The 11572-nt window shown below is 38.0% G+C and overlaps 4 non-coding genes across 4 annotated transcripts; all 4 read left to right on the forward strand.

Annotated features, from left to right (window-relative positions):
- The first annotated feature begins 607 nt into the window (after window positions 1-607).
- Window positions 608-771, forward strand: LOC135031557 (U1 spliceosomal RNA). The gene has a single exon (XR_010227243.1). It is a non-coding gene; the product is annotated as a U1 spliceosomal RNA (small nuclear RNA).
- A 152-nt stretch (window positions 772-923) lies between these two features.
- LOC135031571 (U1 spliceosomal RNA) lies at window positions 924-1086 on the forward strand. Its single transcript, XR_010227257.1, has one exon. It is a non-coding gene; the product is annotated as a U1 spliceosomal RNA (small nuclear RNA).
- Window positions 1087-1757: 671 nt separating this feature from the next.
- On the forward strand, window positions 1758-1921 carry LOC135031562 (U1 spliceosomal RNA). Its single transcript, XR_010227248.1, has one exon. It is a non-coding gene; the product is annotated as a U1 spliceosomal RNA (small nuclear RNA).
- Window positions 1922-2073: 152 nt separating this feature from the next.
- Window positions 2074-2236, forward strand: LOC135031581 (U1 spliceosomal RNA). Its single transcript, XR_010227265.1, has one exon. It is a non-coding gene; the product is annotated as a U1 spliceosomal RNA (small nuclear RNA).
- Window positions 2237-11572: the final 9336 nt, after the last annotated feature.

Genomic DNA, 11572 nt, shown 5'->3' on the forward strand with positions numbered 1-11572 from the left:
CGCTCCCTTCTATGCCCTTGCGCACTATCCTGACTTCTCCCGTCTGCTTACTTTGTGCCTTCCAACGCACAATGCGAACTACAGGTAGTGCTGCAGGGCCCACACCCTTTTATTTGCCTTACAGAGCAGCTCTGGAGCTGTTACAGTGCCCAGCTGCTGCAAGAAATCAGCTTGAATGCTTCAGGGGCTGGGGCATAGCCAACATGAGCCCCACACCGAATGAGGGTGCAGGTGTTTAATGCGAACTAGGGGTCATCCAAGCGCCGCAAAAGGCCGCCATGCCCTGCACGCCCCTTTTCTCTTTTCATATGCAGATGAGGGTTGAAGCCAACTTTGACCCACTGCTTGGATGACATCACCATATGCAAATCCATCTGCTGCAGGCCTTCCCCCAGGAATGCTTGTACTAGTTGTTGCATTTGGTTTGTTGTTTGGGGGTGCTTCAGTATTAGGCAGCCTTCTGCCCTCCCATGTTCATCTGAAAATATGTGTTCTCCCTGCAGTTGTTGTCCCCAGATGAGAGTTCCCTTGTGCTGCCTCAGTTGAATCTCCTTTACTTGACAGAGATGTGCCTGAGCAGCGGCCCTCCCCAGCCCTATCCCAAATCATACTTATTTTGCATAGGAGATACCATGGTCATGAAGATTGTTCTCCCAGGGTGAGGTTCATTCATTGCATTCTGGGTATGCTGACCCCTGTGATTTCCCCAAATGTGGGAAACTCGACTGCATTATTTGTGGTAGAGGGGGACTGTGTTTGTGCTTTCCTCTGGTCAGCTCTGGTAAAAGTCAGATTTCTTTGTCTCAGATCTTCCTCTAGCCTTGTTCCTCTTTCAAGAGTTCCCTTGTGCTGCCTCAGTTGGATCTCCTTCACTTGACAGGGGGGTGCCCGAGCAGCGACCCTCCCCAGCTCTAGCCCAACTCCTACTTACCTGCCAGGTGAGATACTATGATCATGAAGGTGCTTCTCCCAGGGCAAGGCTCACCCATTGCACTCTGGGTGTGCTGCTCCTGCAATTTCCCCAAATGTGGGACACTTGACTGCATAATTTGTGTTTCCCCTGGTCGGCTCTCGTATAATTCAGATCTCTTTGTCTCAGGTCTCTCTCCAGCCTAGTTTGCTGTCTGTTTCCACTTCTCTTTTCTTGAGCCGCTCCCTTCTATGCCCTTGCGCACTATCCTGACTTCTCCCGTCTGCTTACTTTGTGCCTTCCAATGCACAATGCAAACTACAGGTAGTGCTGCAGGGCCCACACCCTTTTACTTGCCTTACAGAGCAGCTCTGGAGCTGTTACAGTGCCCAGCTGCTGTAAGAAATCAGCGTGAATGCTTCAGGGGCTGGGGCATAGCCAACATGAGACCCACACCGAAGGAGGGTGGAGATGTTTAATGTGAATTAGGGGTCATCCAAGCGCCACAAAAGGACGCCATGCCCTGCACATCCCTTTTTTCTTTTCATATGCAGACGAGGGTTGAAGCCAACTTTGACCCACTGCTTGGATGACATCACCATATGCAAATCCATCTGCTGTAGGCCTTCCCCCAGGAATGCTTGTACTAGTTGTTGCATTTGGTTTGTTGTTTGGGGGTGCTTCAGTATTAGGCAGCCTTCTGCCCTCCCATGTTCATCTGAAAATATGTGTTCTCCCAGCAGTTGTTGTCCCCAGATGAGAGTTCCCTTGTGCTGCCTCAGTTGAATCTCCTTTACTTGACAGAGATGTGCCTGAGCAGCGGCCCTCCCCAGCTCTATCCCAAATCATACTTATTTTGCATAGGAGATACCATGGTCATGAAGATTGTTCTCCCAGGGTGAGGTTCATTCATTGCATTCTGGGTATGCTGACTCCTATGATTTCCCCAAATGTGGGAAACTCGACTGCATTATTTGTGGTAGTGGGGGACTGTGTTTGTGCTTTCCTCTGGTCAGCTCTGGTAAAAGCCAGATTTCTGTGTCTCAGATCTTCCTCTAGCCTTGTTCTTCTTTCGAGAGTTCTCTTGTGCTGCCTCAGTTGGATCTCCTTCACTTGACAGGGGGTTGCCCGAGCAGCGACCCTCCTCAGCTCTTGCCCAACTCCTACTTACCTGCCAGGTGAGATACTATGATCATGAAGGTGCTTCTCCCAGGGCAAGGCTCACCCATTGCACTCTGTGTGTGCTGCTCCAGCTATTTCCCCAAATGTGGGAAACTCGACTGCATAATTTGTGTTTCCCCTGGTCGGCTCTCGTATAATTCAGATCTCTTTGTCTCAGGTCTCTCTCCAGCCTAGTTTGCTGTCTGTTTCCACTTCTCTTTTCTTGAGCCGCTCCCTTCTATGCCCTTGCGCACTATCCTGACTTCTCCCGTCTGCTTACTTTGTGCCTTCCAACGCACAATGCGAACTACAGGTAGTGCTGCAGGGCCCACACCCTTTTAGTTGCCTTACAGAGCAGCTCTGGAGCTGTTACAGTGCCCAGCTGCTGCAAGAAATCAGCTTGAATGTTCTTCGTTGATTGATGGAAGAAACATCTTACAAAAACTCTCCAGATTATTGACTTTTTAAAGTTTTTCTAGGAAACGTTCTAGATGAATGCTTATTAGCGTTTGTCAGAATGTACGTTTGCAAAGTGTCTCTGTGGCGCAATCAGTTAGCGTGCTCGGTTATTATCCAAAAGGTTGGTGGTTCAATCCCACCCAGGGACGTAATTTACCTTGTTATCAGATTTTGGTGATCTTTAAGTAGACAAGTCAAAACTTCAAACCCCCTCTTGTGGTGTAGGGTACCTGGCCTTCTCTGATGTAATCAGAGTTAGATTTGATTAAGTGATTTTATAAAAAAAACAGCTAGGAAGCACAATTTAGCAGTGGGTTGCAGAGAAAAAGAAATATGCTGGCAAAAAATCCAATTGAGTGATTAAACAGCTCTTCATTTTCTGGCTTTATTTTTATGCTAACAAATTTGTTCTCTGAAAAGTGTCCACAAAGCCAAGTATCTGATTAACACCTTTGTAGGGATGGTTTTTCACCTATTACTAAATTAAACTTGCTTCATTGGAAAGGCAGCAAGATGCATCGTCATTTCAATATCTACTGAAATAATACAGGTTGACACCAGGAAACATTAACGCCACTGCATCCTTGCTGCTTTCTCATGTGGAAGTCTGTTTAATGTGAAAACAAGGTGATATCTAATTAGCACACAGGTAAGGAATTAAGAAAATCTTTATTTAAGGGTGAAGATGTTTCTAACAAAATCGTTGCCCCAATGCATCATTGAAATTCAAGCTGGAAAGATGATTTTAATATATCACTTGTACATTTTGTATTGCTCTTCTGGTGACAATGTAGTTTGTTTTTGTCAATTACCATTTTAATAATAGGGTAAAGAAAATTAAGTGGATTTTTGAAAGAAAACAATACTGTCAATATACTATTAAACAAATTAAAATGGTAAAAGTTATTGTACTTTAAGTAAAAATAAAAGAGCCAAAATATCAATCCCAATTTTGGATTACTTTAATTAAAAAAAAATGCATATAGCAGAGGATAGTTTCAATCTGCCTACCTCTGGGTTATCGGCCCAGCATGCTTCCATTGCAGTACTCTGCTGCACATGTAAGTGCAAGAGATCCTGAAGCACTCACTCATCGTGGGAAAGTACCAATGTGTTTCTTCGTTGGTTGATGGAAGAAACATCTTACAAAAACTCTCCAGATTATTGACTTTTTAAAGTTTTTCTAGGAAACGTTCTAGATGAATGCTTATTAGCCTTTGTCAGTATGTACTTTTTGCAAAGTGTCTCAGTGGCGCAATCGGTTAGTGTGTTCGGCTATTAACCAAAAGGTTGGTGGTTCAATCCCACCCAGGGATGTAATTGACCTTGTGATCAGATTTTGGTGATATTTAAGTAGACAAGTCAAAATTTCAAACCCCCTGTTATGGTGTGGGTACCTGGCCTTCCCTGATGTAATCAGAGTTAGATTTGATTCAGTGATTTTATAAAAACAGCTAGGAAGCACAATTTAGCAGTAGGTTGCAGAGAAAAAAAATATGCTGGCAAAAAAATCCAATTGAGTGATTAAACAGCTCTTCATTTTCTGGTTTATTTTTATGATAACAAATTTGTTCTCTGAAAAGTGTCCACAAAGCCAAGTCTCTGATTAACACCTTTGTAGGGATGGTTTTTCACCTATTACTAAATTAAACTTGCTTCATTGGAAAGGCAGCAAGATGCATCCTCATTTCAATGTCTACTGAAATAATACAGGTTGACACCAGGAAACATTAACGCCACTGCATCCTTGCTGCTTTCTCATGTGGAAGTCTGTTTAATGTGAAAACAAGGTGATATCTAATTAGCACACAGGTAAGGAATTAAGAAAATCTTTATTTAAGGGTGAAGATGTTTCTCACAAAATCGTTGCCCCAATGCATCATTGAAATTCAAGCTGGAAAGATGATTTTAATATATCACTTGTACATTTTGTATTGCTCTTCTGGTGACAATGTAGTTTGTTTTTGTCAATTACCATTTTAATAATAGGGTAAAGAAAATTAAGTGGATTTTTGAAAGAAAACAATACTGTCAATATACTATCAAAACAAATTAAAATGGTAAAAGTTATTGTACTTTAAGTAAAAATAAAAGAGCCAAAATATCAATCCCAGTTTTGGATTACTTTAATTAACAAAAAAAATGCATATAGCAAAGGATAGTTTCAATCTGCCTACCTCTGGGTTATGGGCCCAGCATGCTTCCATTGCAGTACTCTGCTGCACATGTAAGTGCAAAAGATCCTGAAGCACTCACTCATCATGGGAAAGTACCAATGTGTTTCTTCATTGGTTGATGGAAGAAACATCTTACAAAAACTCTCCAGATTATTGACTTTTTAAAGTTTTTCTAGGAAACGTTCTAGATGAATGCTTATTAGATTTTGTCAGTATGTACTTTTGCAAAGTGTCTCTGTGGCGCAATTGGTTAGTGTGTAAGGCTATTAACCAAAAGGTTGGTGGTTCAATCCCACCCAGGGACGTAATTGACCTTGTGTTCAGATTTTGGTGATCTTTAAGTAGACAAGTCAAAATTTCAAACCCCCTCTTATTGTGTAGGGTACCTGGCCTTCTCTGATGTAATCAGAGTTAGATTTGATTCAGTGATTTTATAAAAAACAGCTAGGAAGCACAATTTAGCAGTAGGTTGCAGAGAAAAAAAATATGCTGGCAAAAAAATCCAATTGAGTGATTAAACAGCTCTTCATTTTCTGGTTTATTTTTATGATAACAAATTTGTTCTCTGAAAAGTGTCCACAAAGCCAAGTCTCTGATTAACACCTTTGTAGGGATGGTTTTTCACCTATTACTAAATTAAACTTGCTTCATTGGAAAGGCAGCAAGATGCATCCTCATTTCAATGTCTACTGAAATAATACAGGTTGACACCAGGAAACATTAACGCCACTGCATCCTTGCTGCTTTCTCATGTGGAAGTCTGTTTAATGTGAAAACAAGGTGATATCTAATTAGCACACAGGTAAGGAATTAAGAAAATCTTTATTTAAGGGTGAAGATGTTTCTCACAAAATCGTTGCCCAAATGCATCATTGAAATTCAAGCTGGAAAGATGATTTTAATATATCACTTGTACATTTTGTATTGCTCTTCTGGTGACAATGTAGTTTGTTTTTGTCAATTACCATTTTAATAATAGGGTAAAGAAAATTAAGTGGATTTTTGAAAGAAAACAATACTGTCAATATACTATTAAAACAAATTAAAATGGTAAAAGTTATTGTACTTTAAGTAAAAATAAAAGAGCCAAAATATCAATCCCAATTTTGGATTACTTTAATTAAAAAAAAATGCATATAGCAGAGGATAGTTTCAATCTGCCTACCTCTGGGTTATCGGCCCAGCATGCTTCCATTGCAGTACTCTGCTGCACATGTAAGTGCAAGAGATCCTGAAGCACTCACTCATCGTGGGAAAGTACCAATGTGTTTCTTCGTTGGTTGATGGAAGAAACATCTTACAAAAACTCTCCAGATTATTGACTTTTTAAAGTTTTTCTAGGAAACGTTCTAGATGAATGCTTATTAGCCTTTGTCAGTATGTACTTTTTGCAAAGTGTCTCAGTGGCGCAATCGGTTAGTGTGTTCGGCTATTAACCAAAAGGTTGGTGGTTCAATCCCACCCAGGGATGTAATTGACCTTGTGATCAGATTTTGGTGATATTTAAGTAGACAAGTCAAAATTTCAAACCCCCTGTTATGGTGTGGGTACCTGGCCTTCCCTGATGTAATCAGAGTTAGATTTGATTCAGTGATTTTATAAAAACAGCTAGGAAGCACAATTTAGCAGTAGGTTGCAGAGAAAAAAAATATGCTGGCAGAAAAATCCAATTGAGTGAATAAACAGCTCTTCATTTTCTGGCTTTATTTTTATGCTAACAAATTTGTTCTCTGAAAAGTGTCCACAAAGCCAAGTCTCTGATTAACACCTTTGTAAGGATGGTTTTTCACCTATTACTAAATTAAACTTGCTTCATTGGAAAGGCAGCAAGATGCATCCTCATTTCAATGTCTACTGAAATAATACAGGTTGACACCAGGAAACATTAACGCCACTGCATCCTTGCTGCTTTCTCATGTGGAAGTCTGTTTAATGTGAAAACAAGGTGATATCTAATTAGCACACAGGTAAGGAATTAAGAAAATCTTTATTTAAGGGTGAAGATGTTTCTCACAAAATCGTTGCCCCAATGCATCATTGAAATTCAACCTGGAAAGATGATTTTAATATATCACTTGTACATTTTGTATTGCTCTTCTGGTGACAATGTAGTTTGTTTTTGTCAATTACCATTTTAATAATTGGGTAAAGAAAATTAAGTGGATTTTTGAAAGAAAACAATACTGTCAATATACTATTAAAACAAATTAAAATGGTAAAAGTTATTGTACTTTAAGTAAAAATAAAAGAGCAAAAATATCCATCCCAGTTTTGGATTACTTTAATTAACAAAAAAAATGCATATAACAAAGGATAGTTTCAATCTGCCTACCTCTGGGTTATGGGCCCAGCATGCTTCCATTGGAGTACTCTGCTGCACATGTAAGTGCAAGAGATCCTGAAGCACTCACTCATCATGGGAAAGTACCAATGTGTTTCTTTGTTGGTTGATGGAAGAAACATCTTTCAAAAACTCTCCAGATTATTGACTTTTTAAAGTTTTTCTAGGATATGTTCTAGATGAATGCTTATTAGCCTTTGTCAGTATGTACTTTTTGCAAAGTGTCTCTGTGGCGCAATTGGTTAGTGTGTACGGCTATTAACCAAAAGGTTGGTGGTTACATCCTACCCAGGGACGTAATTGACCTTGTGATCAGATTTTGGTGATATTTAAGTAGACAAGTCAAAATTTCAAACCCCCTCTTATTGTGTAGGGTACCTAGCCTTCTCTGATGTAATCAGAGTTAGATTTGATTCAGTGATTTTATAAAAACAGCTAGGAAGCACAATTTAGCAGTGGGTTGCAGAGAAAAAGAAATATGCTGGCAAAAAAATCCAATTGAGTGATTAAACAGCTCTTCATTTCTGGCTTTATTTTTATGCTAACAAATTTGTTCTCTGAAAAGTGTCCACAAAGCCAAGTCTCTGATTAACACCTTTGTAGGGATGGTTTTTCACCTATTACTAAATTAAACTTGCTTCATTGGAAAGGCAGCAAGATGCATCCTCATTTCAATGTCTACTGAAATAATACAGGTTGACACCAGGAAACATTAACGCCACTGCATCCTTGCTGCTTTCTCATGTTGAAGTCTGTTTAATGTGAAAACAAGGTGATATCTAATTAGCACACAGGTAAGGAATTAAGAAAATCTTTATTTAAGGGTGAAGATGTTTCTCACAAAATCGTTGCCCCAATGCATCATTGAAATTCAAGCTGGAAAGATGATTTTAATATATCACTTGTACATTTTGTATTGCTCTTCTGGTGACAATGTAGTTTGTTTTTGTCAATTACCATTTTAATAATAGGGTAAAGAAAATTAAGTGGATTTTTGAAAGAAAACAATACTGTCAATATACTATTAAAACAAATTAAAATGGTAAAAGTTATTGTACTTTAAGTAAAAATAAAAGAGCAAAAATATCAATCCCAGTTTTGAATTACTTTAATTAACAAAAAAAATGCATATAGCAAAGGATAATTTCAATCTGCCTACCTCTGGGTTATGGGCCCAGCATGCTTCCATTGCAGTACTCTGCTGCACATGTAAGTGCAAGAGATCCTGAAGCACTCACTCATCATGGGAAAGTACCAATGTGTTTCTTCGTTGGTTGATGGAAGAAACATCTTACAAAAACTCTCCAGATTATTGACTTTTTAAAGTTTTTCTAGGAAACGTTCTAGATGAATGTATTAGCCTTTGTCAGTATGTACTTTTGCAAAGTGTCTCTGTGGCGCAATTGGTTAGTGTGTAAGGCTATTAACAAAGGTTGGTGGTTCAATCCCACCCAGGAATGTAATTGACCTTGTGGTCAGATTTTGGTGATATTTAAGTAGACAAGTCAAAATTTCAAACCCCCTCTTATTGTGTAGGGTACCTGGCCTTCTCTGATGTAATCAGAGTTAGATTTGATTCAGTGATTTTATAAAAAAACAGCTAGGAAGCACAATTTAGCAGTAGGTTGCAGAGAAAAAAAATATGCTGGCAAAAAAATCCAATTGAGTGATTAAACAGCTCTTCATTTTCTGGTTTATTTTTATGATAACAAATTTGTTCTCTGAAAAGTGTCCACAAAGCCAAGTCTCTGATTAACACCTTTGTAGGGATGGTTTTTCACCTATTACTAAATTAAACTTGCTTCATTGGAAAGGCAGCAAGATGCATCCTCATTTCAATGTCTACTGAAATAATACAGGTTGACACCAGGAAACATTAACGCCACTGCATCCTTGCTGCTTTCTCATGTGGAAGTCTGTTTAATGTGAAAACAAGGTGATATCTAATTAGCACACAGGTAAGGAATTAAGAAAATCTTTATTTAAGGGTGAAGATGTTTCTCACAAAATCGTTGCCCAAATGCATCATTGAAATTCAAGCTGGAAAGATGATTTTAATATATCACTTGTACATTTTGTATTGCTCTTCTGGTGACAATGTAGTTTGTTTTTGTCAATTACCATTTTAATAATAGGGTAAAGAAAATTAAGTGGATTTTTGAAAGAAAACAATACTGTCAATATACTATTAAAACAAATTAAAATGGTAAAAGTTATTGTACTTTAAGTAAAAATAAAAGAGCCAAAATATCAATCCCAATTTTGGATTACTTTAATAAAAAAAAAATGCATATAGCAGAGGATAGTTTCAATCTGCCTACCTCTGGGTTATCGGCCCAGCATGCTTCCATTGCAGTACTCTGCTGCACATGTAAGTGCAAGAGATCCTGAAGCACTCACTCATCGTGGGAAAGTACCAATGTGTTTCTTCGTTGGTTGATGGAAGAAACATCTTACAAAAACTCTCCAGATTATTGACTTTTTAAAGTTTTTCTAGGAAACGTTCTAGATGAATGCTTATTAGCCTTTGTCAGTATGTACTTTTTGCAAAGTGTCTCAGTGGCGCAATCGGTTAGTGTGTTCGGCTATTAACCAAAAGGTTGGTGGTTCAATCCCACCCAGGAATGTAATTGACCTTGTGATCAGATTTTGGTGATATTTAAGTAGACAAGTCAAAATTTCAAACCCCCTGTTATGGTGTGGGTACCTGGCCTTCCCTGATGTAATCAGAGTTAGATTTGATTCAGTGATTTTATAAAAACAGCTAGGAAGCACAATTTAGCAGTAGGTTGCAGAGAAAAAAAAATATGCTGGCAGAAAAATCCAATTGAGTGAATAAACAGCTCTTCATTTTCTGGCTTTATTTTTATGCTAACAAATTTGTTCTCTGAAAAGTGTCCACAAAGCCAAGTCTCTGATTAACACCTTTGTAAGGATGGTTTTTCACCTATTACTAAATTAAACTTGCTTCATTGGAAAGGCAGCAAGATGCATCCTCATTTCAATGTCTACTGAAATAATACAGGTTGACACCAGGAAACATTAACGCCACTGCATCCTTGCTGCTTTCTCATGTGGAAGTCTGTTTAATGTGAAAACAAGGTGATATCTAATTAGCACACAGGTAAGGAATTAAGAAAATCTTTATTTAAGGGTGAAGATGTTTCTCACAAAATCGTTGCCCCAATGCATCATTGAAATTCAAGCTGGAAAGATGATTTTAATATATCACTTGTACATTTTGTATTGCTCTTCTGGTGACAATGTAGTTTGTTTTTGTCAATTACCATTTTAATAATAGGGTAAAGAAAATTAAGTGGATTTTTGAAAGAAAACAATACTGTCAATATACTATTAAAACAAATTAAAATGGTAAAAGTTATTGTACTTTAAGTAAAAATAAAAGAGCAAAAATATCAATCCCAGTTTTGAATTACTTTAATTAACAAAAAAAATGCATATAGCAAAGGATAATTTCAATCTGCCTACCTCTGGGTTATGGGCCCAGCATGCTTCCATTGCAGTACTCTGCTGCACATGTAAGTGCAAGAGATCCTGAAGCACTCACTCATCATGGGAAAGTACCAATGTGTTTCTTCGTTGGTTGATGGAAGAAACATCTTACAAAAACTCTCCAGATTATTGACTTTTTAAAGTTTTTCTAGGAAACGTTCTAGATGAATGTATTAGCCTTTGTCAGTATGTACTTTTGCAAAGTGTCTCTGTGGCGCAATTGGTTAGTGTGTAAGGCTATTAACAAAAGGTTGGTGGTTCAATCCCACCCAGGAATGTAATTGACCTTGTGATCAGATTTTGGTGATATTTAAGTAGACAAGTCAAAATTTCAAACCCCCTCTTATTGTGTAGGGTACCTGGCCTTCTCTGATGTTATCAGAGTTAGATTTGATTCAGTGATTTTATAAAAACAGCTAGGAAGCACAATTTAGCAGTGGGTTGCAGAGAAAAAGAAATATGCTGGCAAAAAAATCCAATTGAGTGATTAAACAGCTCTTCATTTCTGGCTTTATTTTTATGCTAACAAATTTGTTCTCTGAAAAGTGTCCACAAAGCCAAGTCTCTGATTAACACCTTTGTAGGGATGGTTTTTCACCTATTACTAAATTAAACTTGCTTCATTGGAAAGGCAGCAAGATGCATCCTCATTTCAATGTCTACTGAAATAATACAGGTTGACACCAGGAAACATTAACGCCACTGCATCCTTGCTGCTTTCTCATGTGGAAGTCTGTTTAATGTGAAAACAAGGTGATATCTAATTAGCACACAGGTAAGGAATTAAGAAAATCTTTATTTAAGGGTGAAGATGTTTCTCACAAAATCGTTGCCCAAATGCATCATTGAAATTCAAGCTGGAAAGATGATTTTAATATATCACTTGTACATTTTGTATTGCTCTTCTGGTGACAATGTAGTTTGTTTTTGTCAATTACCATTTTAATAATAGGGTAAAGAAAATTAAGTGGATTTTTGAAAGAAAACAATACTGTCAATATACTATTAAAA

Source organism: Pseudophryne corroboree, unplaced genomic scaffold (assembly GCF_028390025.1).
Source record: "Pseudophryne corroboree isolate aPseCor3 unplaced genomic scaffold, aPseCor3.hap2 scaffold_518, whole genome shotgun sequence".
Lineage (NCBI taxonomy): Eukaryota > Metazoa > Chordata > Amphibia > Anura > Myobatrachidae > Pseudophryne > Pseudophryne corroboree.